Below are 5575 nucleotides of genomic sequence, written 5' to 3'. Positions count from 1 at the left end.
TGCTCTCCTTGTGGGAGGTCTGGTGAGGATGATGCCCACCCAGAGCATGAAGTATGCAGTCTCTGTCCACTCCACCCATCCACAGTGCTGCAACAGGCAGCCCAGAGAGCTTAATACTTCCCAATTTGTGTGTAATTGCTTTCAGTTTCTACAGAAACAGAATAGCATCATCCTTGAAGAAATAAGAAAGCATCAGGCTGAAGCATGACCTTTATTTCCATACAGTCATTTTATTGTGGCTATATATTAATGAGTTGCAGGACCAGAAAGATCAGCAGACATGGAGCTCATATTCTCATATTATTGGTTAGTTGTTTACTATAAATCAAATTTGGTAGATTAATTCACTTGCTGGGAAATTTCTTGGTACAAAGGTGTGTGTGTGTGTGTGCACATAGGCTTGCGTGCATGTGTTGAACAGCTTCCTGTAAGAAGTGTTGTTTAAGAGTGTGTTTGCTGGAGTGATTGGTGTTCACACAGTTCCAAAGCAGATGCAAGATATCCATATGCTCTGTGTGCTCTTTTATGTCTTAAACCACATTTACTGTGAAAATATGTGCAATATGTAATTATGATATTTATCTATCTCTTCTGGGTCTTGGATTTTTACTTGATTTACTTTTTTTTGTGAGCCTTCTGGTAAAAGATTCATTAGCATTTACTGAGTTAGTAAACAGTTTCTATTCTCCAGTCCTCTTACCATTTTCTATCACATTTTTGAATCAATTATTTTTACTCTTTAATATCCAGTTTTGTAAAAACAACTTTGGATAACCAGTACATTGAATTTTAATAACCATTAGAAGACAAATGACACAAAATACTTGTCCTCTGTTCTTTGATGAGTTTTCTCATCATCCTAAACAAACATTTTAGAACCAAATCCTCTGTACCTAGACTGCCCAACAGCTAAATACAGATGCATCCAGCTACCTCTCTGTCTGTGTGTCTATCTATTTACCTAGCTAAATATCTTATGTTTTGCTTACTGAAACAATTTTCCTGGAGAGTTTATTTTCTCAGGAGAAATTTACAATAACTGAAAGGGAGTACAGAGTTGAATATGCTGTTATCCAAAACTCTTCCGAAAAAGGGTAGACTTTGGGAAGCTTCCTTTAAATGTTCAGATCCTTCGTAAGTTCACATTCTGTGGGAAAAAAAAAAAAAAAAAAAAAAAAAAAGTGAAAAATGAACAAGTCATGGATTTTCAGTGCTCTAATGACTTATACTAATGTATTCCTTCATCTAAATACAGATTTCTGTTTAAAATTCAGTATGCAGGGGTATTATGAATTCCAGTTTAATAGATTCCAAATAATTGCCCTTTAGAAATGATGAATAGCTGTTTAAAGCTACTGATAAGAATATACTATTTCTCCCCTAACAATGGCCCTTCCACATTAACTGTATCATACAAGCCTGAAATTAGTTTATTATTTTTTTTTATTGATATGCAAAATGCAAGCTGATGGCAGATGGCAAATAACCCCTCACTCCAACACCAAACCCTCCGAAAAAAAGCCTTGTCTCTGCTACTTTTTCTGTAGTGGGACAAAAAAGAGAGATAAGAAGATAGCTTTTGTATTGAAGACAGACCACTGAAATGCAGATGATGCCATCCTCTCTTGTACTTATTTTTCAGATTTTCTGGCATAAAAAGAATGAGATATAAGGCTGAATTAATGAACAGATTTTGCAAAACTACAATTTAAGATGCTTTCTCTGCACTGTTCATACTGTCTGACTGCCCTTTAAAACAACCATTCTGGGCTTATTCTTTCATTTAAAAGATGAGCATCCAGAACTACTGAAATTAAAAATGCATTATTTATATATTCAACATAGGAATGGTCTGACAAAAAAAAAATTAAAAAAAAAAAAATCACTTAACAGAGCTGATGGCTTCTTCACAACACATGAAACCCTTTGAAAGAACCAAGCAAAACAGATTAAATGCATTTGCAGTTGAATTTGCAGTTATGCATACAACATGATTTGGGAAGTTTCTGAGGTTGTATGTATTCTGTGTACTAAACACACCTGTTATATGCAGCACTTGGGGAAAGATATGCAAAAAAGTGAATCTATTAGAAAACAAACACTAACAGATTTTTTTGATTATTTATTATTTTTATTTTTATTTTTTTTTGTGAAGTATTATACAAAGATAATGGACACAGACATCAGTTGTTTTATCAAATAATGTGGTAAAGCTGAAGTAATAAAAGACTGCTAATATATGTTCTTCACTGGGAAGTGGTTGGGCTCTACTTAGCTTTTAGATTACACTTGCTGGGTGAATAATACATATATAGAAAAAAAATAAATTGGTACTCCCTATTATGTGCATATTATGTAATGTAACATTATTGTACTAGACCTTGCTTGCTCTCTCTGTCACTGTATGTGACTGCATGTAAGTTTAACTGTATGTATATAAAATTATGTACAGAGACCTCATCTCATCTAAATATTTGCTTCTAGGAAAATGTTTGCCAAGATCCTTATTTACTGAAGCTAACAGCAAAAAGAAAACATCTTCATTCGTTCCTGAAGGTTGAAAGTTACTGGAAGAATTGTTCCACTTTTCTCATTTTGATCTTTCCTACCTACCAGCAGATTAGAATTGCTTTCTGATTGATTTTTCCTTGGCAAAGTTAGCAATACCACAAGAGGTCCTAAAAGAAAGTGGGTTAAAGCATTTTTATGTTTTAACCGTAGTAAGATCTGTAATTCCTGGCTCTGATCCCCTTTACCTTTTTTTTTTTTTTTTTTTTTTTTTTTCCTCAATAGGAGCAGGGTGGTTATCCCCCTCTCATGGCCTTTTCTTTCTCCCTCTGGGGTAGGCTGCCTTCTCCACACACCACTGGTACCCAGAAAAGAATGGTTCTTCTGTTTGTCTGGCTGCCTGCATATTGCATCCATTGCTCCATTCAGCCTGTCTTTTCAGGTCTGCTAGCTGCTGTACAACTTAGCTTTTGTGCTCTACTGCCAGGGGTTTTCTGAAGCCAGACGCTTTCTGAAAAGAGGGTATATTTGCATAAACAATACCATGTGAGGAGGTCTGCTGGAAACAAAATCAAAATTCAGCTGAGCAAATCTTCCTGAACAACCCATTTCTTGCAACCAACACCTCCTATCGTTACCATCTGTGTACTAAACTATGGCTGGAAATGTGTGCACCTCTTTCTTTTCATTTGCTCTTGTGTACAGATTCCTCATATAATCTGAAGTTTATTTTGGTTTTGAATTTAGGTGGAATAGAGACCCTTAAAAGAATATGGAACGAGAAAAAGATGGTTATGTTAAATAAGGAACAGAAGGCCAGCCATGCATCAGCTAGCTTGCAACCCAGATTGGATTTATATTGATGGCTCATCAAAATGCACATCAGAAACAAGATCTACTCATCAGATTGCTGAGATTTCAGGTCGGTGGTGGCAGGGCAGCTTTATCGCAGTAGACCAGGGAGAGAAAGGCTTATTTACTATTGTGTCTGATAGCCGAAGGAAGCATTCTGGAAATACGTGTGCTTAAAACAAATCTCTGGTGGCTTAAAATATTGGATATTCTGAGTGCATGTCTATGTGTATGCACATAAACACAAATATAAAGAGGTCATGCATATGTATACATGAATGGATTCATGCATATTTCTGTGCACAAGCAAACATGCACATGGTCTGTGCCGTATCTTCTGTGTGCATTCACTGTATATCACCCATGGGAATAAAAAATAATTAGACTAACCCTGTAAAAAGGAAAAAAGGCAAACCAAGAGTAGCCACATGGTAAAAAATAGAAGAAAATAAAAAATAAAAGAAAATAGTTTTATAAACCACTGCTCAAATCTCACAATCATTTGTTTTTATTTATATGTATATATACGTATATATTTAATTTAATTCAAATATCTAGCTGGGTAATGCATCTCTCACTATTCCATTAAATTGCAATTTTAATTTTGTTTACTTTCTCAGATGCTTTGGATACAATTAAATAAAAATATTTGAATGTGTCTCCTCTGCCACATTAGGTCTGTGCATACAGCATCTTCTGTTTGGCACTGCCTATTAAGTCACACTCCCCTGTCAGAAAATGGTGCTTATGACTACATTAAGCATATAGAAATATCATGAATAAAAGGTTTTCCTTCCATCCCACTGCTTTGATCATGGTACACTTTCCAAGCCCTGAAACCACATGGGCTGGGACAAGACAGATTTCCTCAAGGTGTTAACTCTGTACACTGGTTAAAGCAAGGTGCACAGGGGATTATGAGAGACCTCTTTTATAGATCTGGTTTGTTCCCATATAAAACCCAGCACAGCGGGGCAGTTTGAACAGGTGTCACATCATGTCTTGTTACATACATACAGGGATCCTATGAAATGTCTTCCATGAGTCAGTGATTCATGAGTCAGTCTTCATTTCTGTAATGGGACTGCAGTCACCGTGCATCTCACAACAAGAATGTGCCAGAATGAACGGGAAGATGAGGGAAATCTGTACACCTGTCACAGCTTTAAGTGAGCTTCCAGGTATCAAAAGAGCTTGCGTGTTCCTGTCAGGGTGACTGTCACCTGCTTCCTGCCTCCATCAACTTATGGGACGCAAGGAAAGGGCTTCCTTAGCTGAAGATTTTCTTTCACACACTGTAAATAATCAATATAGTCAAACACTGAGGAGAGGGGTGCCATTTCTTCCTGAGAACAGACTCCAAATCCCATTATGTTTTAGTTTGAAAAATCTGCCATATGCTGCTGATAAATTTAATCTGTGAATACTGGTAAGGAATATATTCATTTCTCATGTAATTTTCAAGTAATTTAAAAGATGTTGGGCTTTGTTATTCTTGCCTCCAATATAAAGGGGTCCATTTCATACAATGAAGGTCAGTAAAGGTCCCATGAAAGAACTGGGCCTAGCAAACCTCTTTAAAAGATTTCAGTTTTGGGGAATCAGCCCCTTATGATATTTGCAATGTGTTGCAAGAAAAAATTGTTACATGAACAACATACATGGAAATGCAGCCAATGAGGTTTAATAGGCGTGCAAGAGATAGGAATACCCACTACATAACTCCTGTAAATATGGCTTTATTCTTCTACTTCATTGCCTGTAATAAGTCTTTCATTTTTCTGAAATTAAATGCACAGCCAGTGCCCCTTATTCAAACCACCCCTGGTATTGGTTTACATAAGTTGCTATAACAAGAAAAAAAAAAAAAAAAAGATAAAAAAAAATAAACAGAATAATAGGTGCTACAACAATGCTGTAAAATTGTGAGTTATGCACCATAGGACTTCCAGGATGAGTGCCCAGCACACAAGTACTGGTTTCAGTTATGCCATAGTAAAAGATGCTGCTTCTTTAGTAGGTATTGAGGTAGGTGGAAATTTGAACACAAGGCGCATTAGCTGGTCTGGATGAGCTACAGCATCAAACTGGGAACACCTGAGGTTCAGAAATTGGCCATGAATACTTTTATAAAAAGGAGCCTGTTAAATTATCACTTATAAAAAAAAGGAAGGGAAGGGAAGGGAAGGGAAGGGAAGGGAAGGGAAGGGAAGGG

Source organism: Oxyura jamaicensis, chromosome 2 (assembly GCF_011077185.1).
Source record: "Oxyura jamaicensis isolate SHBP4307 breed ruddy duck chromosome 2, BPBGC_Ojam_1.0, whole genome shotgun sequence".
Lineage (NCBI taxonomy): Eukaryota > Metazoa > Chordata > Aves > Anseriformes > Anatidae > Oxyura > Oxyura jamaicensis.
The sequence above is the reverse complement of the archived record's forward strand: the minus strand, read 5'-3'. Positions refer to the sequence as shown.